General features: G+C 39.6%; 1 pseudogene across 1 annotated transcript; it reads right to left on the bottom strand.

The window, feature by feature from the left end:
• Window positions 1-6,434: 6,434 nt before the first annotated feature.
• LOC309961987 (glycine cleavage system H protein, mitochondrial-like) lies at window positions 6,435-6,958 on the bottom strand (annotated as a pseudogene). The gene has a single exon. The product of its transcript is annotated as a glycine cleavage system H protein, mitochondrial-like (transcript).
• Window positions 6,959-7,877: the final 919 nt, after the last annotated feature.

Below are 7,877 nucleotides of genomic sequence, written 5' to 3'. Positions count from 1 at the left end.
ATTTATATCCCATTAGCTGGAATTTAGCCTGATGGTCACACATCAGACATAGCTACAAGGGATAAAATAAAGCTACAGTTATCCTGGCCACATCCCCTGCTAAAACTTGAGCATTTTATTGCTACAGACAGAAGAAGGAAGGGATATTCAGACATTTTAGTCACACTTTCTTTTTTATGATGCAGGAGGTGGAAAGTAAAGGCTCTAAGTAGCTTGTCGCTTGTCTTGATAGTGACTCTTTAATCCCGTTAACATGATTCTTTGTAGATCCTTCACAGTTTCTCCAGATTCCTCTTAAAAGATGGATATCAAAACTAGGCACAGAGTTGAAATAAGAGCCTCACCAAATCCTTAATCTCTGTTTAGTCACTTGCCAAATAGGAGCCTTTTCTTTTACCATCGTTGGTATTAGAGTCCATTTTTTTAAAGAGCATGAATGAATTATCTGTTTTGACAGTCTTGTTTTTTCTTCTGTTGTTATTTTTGCGTTGTGTGAGTTTAATACTCTTTTCTTTGAAGACTCTCTCATATATTCTTTTTTTAAATTTAATTTTGTACTGTTTCCCTTCAAGCTCTTTCTAATGAGAGCATTAAATCTGAACAAGAGCTAAATTGTAAGGGGTTTAACAGAGTAAGTATCATAACAGCATTAATAAGGCCATTCTGTGAGAGCCTGCTGGTTATATTTGGTGTTCGCCTAGATATAATCATTCCTTCATTCTTTTTTTCCTTCAAGAGATGTATATCGCATGCCTTCATTTTGTGTTTGTGCTGAGTACTGTACCTGCCAGGGCCAGGACATTAAAAAATGTCAAGAGACATGGATCCTGATCTCATGGAACTTACCTTCTAGTGGAAGAGATATAATAACAAAGACGAAGAAATTATTTGCCTCTTGTAATAGAAGCTCGAAAGAAATAAACAAAAAAGGGTTCTGCAATAGAGAGTAATGAGAGTGGAGGGCTACATTAGAGAGGATGATTTCAGCATAGGGCTTTTGGAATAGGCGGCATTGAAACTGAGGCTTGACGGATGAGATGAAGTCAATCATGGGAAGAATGTGGGGAAGAGCAATCCAAGCAGAAAGAATAGCAAATGCAAAGGGGAACAACTTGGGCCGTTGGAGATGCTCATGCAGGACAGGGTGGATGGTGTGTGATGGTATGCCAGGAGGGTTAGTAAGCTCTGCTATGATGCTTGCTTTCAAAATGCAAATTTCTTTCAACATGATTGATAGGGAACAATTTGATCTTTACATGGATTTTACATTTGCTTATGTGTAGTTTTGCCTGAGAGGAACACGAGGTAAATGCAGAAAACTGCACCCAGCTGAACCAAGCAGTGTCAGAATATACTAAACGCACATATGCATATACCTCAGACAGTTACCAGCTGCCTCAATTCACCATGTGTGTATGAGTCACACCCTTCCATCCATCAGGTATTATATACCCTTTCCTCAGATTTCAGGTAACGCTCCTTCTACTACTTAATAATTCACAAGCTGCAACTCTTCTGGCATCCTCTTTTACAAGCAAACTTCTAGTCTTTCTAGGGTGAAGTGCAATATTTATTGTAGTATATATGTATTTCTTAACCATTTAAAATGTGTAATTAAAACTGTGCCACCATTTTTATTAAGTTCTTACCTTTATTTAATGTACCACTGATGACATTTTTGAGTGTTGTGACCCTATCCCCATGTTTTCCATAAACTCTGTGGCTTTTATTGCATGCTTTTTATCCTATAGCACATTTTAGGAATCCATGTGTTGCATTAGCAGAAGCTATGTACTAGGGGAGGTTGGAATAGGTGTGGGGCAGATCCTTATACATAGCCTTACACACTACGTAAAGAACTTGTATTTTTTTCTGGTTGTAATGAGAAGCCTTCAAAAGTTTTTAAGCAGGGGAGTAACATGATACGATTCGTGTGGTGGTATAGTTTATGGTAAGGACTGAGAGTTGAAGCCGAGAGACTAGTTGGGAGCCTGTTGTAATGGTTCAGGTGAAAGGTGATCGTGATGTAGACTGATGTGGGAGCACCAGAGTTGGAGAGGGGTGTTTGGAGTTCAGCTATGGTTTGCCTTGTAGGGATGCTTGTCAGCTTTTGCTTACGGCCAACACCAACTTCTAACATCCGGACTGCATCTTTGGCTTCAAACCTCTACAATCCGTGGTTAATGTGGCCCCATCTACGGATGGTAAAAAGAGACACCATCCATTTCTGAGGGAATCTAGGCCATTCTGTTGTTTCTCTGCTCCAGTACTAATTACTATACAATGCAAAGTCACTTTCAAGAAATGAGAGTGCCCTTGAAGGTATCTTTTGTACTCAAAAATGCTAATTTATTTTCATTAATTTCTATTCTTTTTTTTTAAGGTACACTTAGGATTAATAAAATAAATTACAAGACACAGTGACTTGAATCCTGCGATGCTTGAGGAATTAACTGAAACAAAACCTTCTGAAAACTCTGAGAGGCTTGCCGAGAGGCCCATGGTACCAGATGCCATAAACCAGACAGCATAAAATTCATATCTAGAAATACGAGAATAATAGGAGGATTAATTTTCAGAGTCTGAGAGGGATTACAGAGTAGTGGGGGAAAATCAAAATGACTCTTAAAAGAACAAATCTTGTCAAACTAATCTAACTTTTTTCCTACAACAGCATGAAAGTTATAAGGTAGCTCGGTGCTTATTGTGCTTTTGATTAGGCATTTGAATAGCATTTTCCTCAACAGTCTGGGCAAAGTGATTTTGAACATTTTCTCCCTGGGGGGTACCTGGAGCAGAGAGAGGCCTAGCTTCACAGAGTTCCTGATGAGTCCAATCATCAGGGGAGGGAGGGTTTAGTTCTGAGCAGATGGAGAGTAAAATGTCTCTATTGAGGATCCACTTTATGAGTAAAAGCGGGGCAGGCCAGTCTGATCATGAACATCTACAGTTATTGAATATCATTAAGGTAGGAAGGAGGAGACACGGAGATCACGACTGGGTCCTGTAACTCACCTGTCACTCTACTCGGTATATTGGGTTTTGAAGGCTGGGCCTAGGGTGTGAGTAGTGGGGAATAGGATGTCAAAGGCTGAAGACCCAGTGCTTCTTGGGTTTAGTCCATTATCCTCTGTCTGAAGGAGCAGGGAACACTGTCCTGGAGAATCAGATGTACAGAAAGGTTGGAACTGGGGATGATCTTGACATGCTTGTAAGGTGAACTTCTGTTTTCCCCCAATGTAGTTGCAATTAATTAATCACTAACAAAGTCAGGCAGGATAACAAACTACCTTAATGAATAAATAAAAGTCATTTGAAATTAGCAATATCCAATTACATACAGATAAAGTACAAAGGTTTTTATAACTGTTTGTATTCTACAACAGGGTAAAAGAAGGGTAAATACTGCTTCATTTATTCATCTCATCTTTTTCATTGTTCAAGTTTAAATTTGGAATTGTGATTATAAAACCTGGTTTAAATCATCCTTGGTGACAATATTATATAATTTGCAAAATGGGTATGTTTTTCATAAAACAAAAGCCTTTGGGGGAATAAAATAAGTAACGATTACAACTTATTAAACGCATACTATCTGTTAGACCCTGTGTTAAGCATGTTTTTAAAAATTAATTTATTTACTTTTGGCTGCCTTGGGTCTTCGTTGCTGCATGCGGGCTTTCTCTAGTTGCGATGAGCAGGGGCTACTCTTCATTGTGGTGCATGGGCTTCTCACTGCGGTGGCTTCTCTTGTTGCGGAGCACGGGCTCTAGGCACGTGGGCTTCAGTAGCTGTGGCTCACAGGCTCTAGAGCACAGGCTCAGTAGTTGTGGTGCATGGGCTTAGCTGCTCCGCGGCATGTGGGATCCTCCTGGACCAGGGCTTGAACCCGTGTTCCCTGCATTGGCAGGCAGATTCTTAGCCACTGCGCCACCAGCGAAGTCCCAGCATGTTTTATTCATTATTTAATTTAATTTTTCTTCCCTAGTATAGGGATTAGGAACCTGAGGCTCAGAGAGGCTCTATAACATACTCAAGGTAAGTTTTTTTCCCCAGCATTGGCTCTATTTGAAAGAACTACACTTGAGAAGGTACCATGTTTGAACACCCACACTGCATCAGAGAACCCCAGAATGGGGTACTAAAAATAAACACTCCTCCCCAAAATACACACAAGTGCGCTCATGCACACACACACATATGCATCCTCTCAGTCCAGAGTTAGGAAATGGTAATGCTAAATGAATTCTGTAATTAGTTCACTCCACCACTAAAAGAAAAAAAAAGAAAAGAAAAGAGGCCTCTTCTCTGAATACTGTGAACAGTTTTGGAAGTGGTACCAACTATTCATCTCTTCCATTCTTCTGAGGACAGGATAATTTTAATATCTGGGAATTTTTTTTTTTCTTGGGGACAGAGGTAGCTTGAGTCAGATGTGATATTTATGGCTAGTTTTGAACTATGCTTTGGCTCTAATGCTTTCATTTTTTCTGGGAGAATCAGAGGCTTACTGTTTGGTCTTAGGAGTTGCGTGAACCGTGGAGATGTGTAAGGGTAATCCTGTCTGTGATCAGGTTCAGACCAGTCATAGTAATCAGCACACTGCATACCCTGTCCCACCAGCTCCTGTCCGTCACACCAGAGCAGACCCTGATCGGTCCATCTCCTGCAAGGCTGTTACAAGGAAGCAAGAGCTGCTTGCTGGCATTGTTATTTCCTGCCAAGATGCAGTAGAAGGAATAGGGGCAACAATTATTTGTTCAACTGTTTCATCTTTTTGCTAGAAACAGGATTTTGATTTTAAGGGTTTGTTAGCCCTTAGGAATAAAAATATTCTTTTAGGTAGGTCTTGCTGAATAATACAGAGGTATATTTTATTAATGATATTAAAATATATCAGATCTAAATATAGTCACTATGATTTTACTTCCAGCAGTATCTGCTACCTTCTCCCTGTCCTCAATCCTGGAGAGACTATCCTAACATAAGAGGCCGTCTTCTTTTATTTTTCGTCATTCTACACTTTTTAAGAGATTATGGTTACAAAGGGAGCCTTAAGAATTCTCTTTCAAGTAGCAGAGCTGGGGTTTGAACTTGAGTGTAGCTAATATTGAAGTCCATGTTCTTAACCGTTATCCACTTCTACCTCCCAGCAAAATGACTATACTTTAGGCTTAGATTTTAGATTTAAAACTAGGAGTTGAAGCTTTTATTCACTGAATATTAGTAAAACCCAAACTGAACAACGTTATATGAATATCTATGCTTATAAAACCTTTATGTAAATTTATGATCATAGTGACACACATACACATACACACACATATATGTCAAATGCAGGGGTTCTATCCTGCCACTTCCTGCTAAAATAGAATGTGTGTGGTGTGTGTGTGTGTGTGTGAATTAACACTTCACCTGGTGGAAGTTTTGGAAAACAATAACATTTTATTTGTAAAAGTACAACTAGAAAGATTTGTTTAATTAATCAGAGATTGGTTTAAAGCTGAACATCTTTTTAGCATTTTTCTAAGTACACTTGATATGAAAGCAAGGGAGCTTGTTTTTGTTGGAATCTCAAGATATGGGTTCTCATCTGGCAAAGTAGCCAACTGGCTGGATGACTTTGAGTGATCATCTTACCTTTATACAGGATAGTAAATTTTGAGAGTTAGATTAGAATGCTTCTAGAGTGACTTTGAGCTCTGAACATTAATACATTTGTGAAAATAATCATCTCTACCCTGAAACATATAGAGTTCTCTCTTTAACTGAAGAAACCTATTATGATATAAGCAAAAGTGAGGTTTAGTGACTTACTGCCATAAAGGAGAATACCACACAGGCAACTTTGAAATGGCAGCACATTAGGGAAGTGATGTTGTGTGTTTTTTTTTTAAGAAGTTGAATATTTTATTATTAAACTGTTTCTTATTTTCCTGTAAGGCTGTTGCTTCACTGTATAAAAATAGCACCAGCAAACACAGTATATTGCAAAATTAAGAGAGTAATGTTCTTCCCTGGACACTGTACAACTAACAAACTTTTCTCCACTGCCATTTATTTCCAGTGGCAAGTTCATTGAGTATTTTGACCCAAATCCGGGGATGGCTGTAAGCAAGTTACAGTATTATATAAGGTTAAGATAACAATGTTATCCTTGAATTACATAATTTTTATAACTAGTTTTACCACAGATAATTTCAGAAATTCTGAGTATTATAACTGGAGACTAGCCTAAAAATCACAGGCTGTTGTGAAAAAGATGCATAGTGTTTATGTGAAGTCATTAGGAAGTTAAGGGGTATTTTCTTCAGGCAACATTATTGCAAGTAGTTTCTTTTGCTAAAAGTTGCTTTTTAAAAATCTATCCACCACTAATTTAAGACAACTATACTAGATTAAGTTGTTTCAAACTAGTTTCTTTAGGGGTTCCATTTTCACTCCTCAATAGATTTTATGTATTTCTCATATGCTTCTTCACTCATTAGTTCATCTAGTTCTGAAGGGTTACTGAGTGTCATCTTGATCAGCCTACCATCTTCCTAACAAGATTTGTTGACAAGTCCTGGATTTTCTGCTAGAGCTTCATTAGTTTAGTTACTTCTCCTGATAGAGGAGAAGAGAGTTCACTAGCAGCTTTCCCACTTTCCAAAGCACCAAATTCCTCTTGTTTGTTCAATTTTGTCCCAACTTCAGGCAGACTACAGTAAACAACATCTCCCAAAGCTTCCTGTGCAAAATTGCTGATTCCCACTGTTGCAACACCGTTTTCTGTTGTTACCCATTCATGTTTTTCTGTGAATTTACGACCCAACAGCAGAACGGGACCGGTGCACAGAGCCTGGACGGCACCCTCCCGCAGTCTCCAGGGCTGTGGCGGGCAGGGCGCGTTGGGCGCAGAGATGGCGCGCAGGCTGCAGACCGTGGCCCGCACGCTCCGCGCCACTGGCAGCGCCATGTTCACAGCGGAAGTGATGCTTTTGATTGCATATGAGTTGGGGTCGGAAGTTCTTAGGGTAGAATATCAGAAGTGGGTGAATCTTTGAATTAATCGATTTCTGAAGGCAAGTGTTGATGTCAGTGAGGGAAGGTTGTAGACGAATAAGGGAGTGTTATGTGAATCACAAGATGGTCTTGCTTGTAATCGTATAGCTAACGGGCTCAGTTGTTGTAGTTCTCACCTACATACTGTATTAGTCTGGGTTCTCCAGAGAAAATGTGTGTGGTATATATTTTTATTATAAGGAACTGGCTCATGTGGTTATGGAGGCTCAGAAGTCCTAAGACCTGCAGGAGGCAAGCTCGAGACCCAGGAGAGCCAAAGGTATAAATTCCAGTCCTAGTGCGAGCCTGAAAACAGAAGACAGATACCCTCAGTCAGAGACAGCCAGAGAGAGAGAGAATTCTCCCTTATTGCTCTTTTTTGTTCTATTCAGGTCTCCAATTGGATGAGGCCCACCCCATCCCTCCCACATTGGGAGGGCAATCTGCTTTACTCAGACTACCAATGCAAATGTTAATCTCTCACAGAAATACTCTCATAAACACACCCAGAATGTTTAATTGGATATCTGGGCACCTGTGGCCCAGTTAAGTTGACACATAAAACTAAGCATCACACACACCATTTTGTAATGAACTGCACATTTCTCTGAGACTTTTTGGTGACATGAATTGTGACTTGCTAATAACTAACATTGCAGCTATACAGTTGACCCTCCATATCTAGGGATGCATCCATTTATATAAGGGACTTGAGCATCTGCAGATTTTGGTATCTGTAGGGAGTAGGTAGCAGCTGTCCTGGAACCAAGCCCTCACAGATACTTAGGGATTACTGTATGTAGTAGGGGCTTAATACATGTTTATTAAAGAGT

Source organism: Leucopleurus acutus (genome assembly GCF_964270905.1).
Source record: "Leucopleurus acutus genome assembly, chromosome: 5".
NCBI classification, from domain to species: Eukaryota; Metazoa; Chordata; class Mammalia; order Artiodactyla; family Delphinidae; genus Leucopleurus; species Leucopleurus acutus.
Note: the sequence above shows the minus strand (reverse complement) of the source record. Positions and strands in the feature narration are given on the sequence as shown.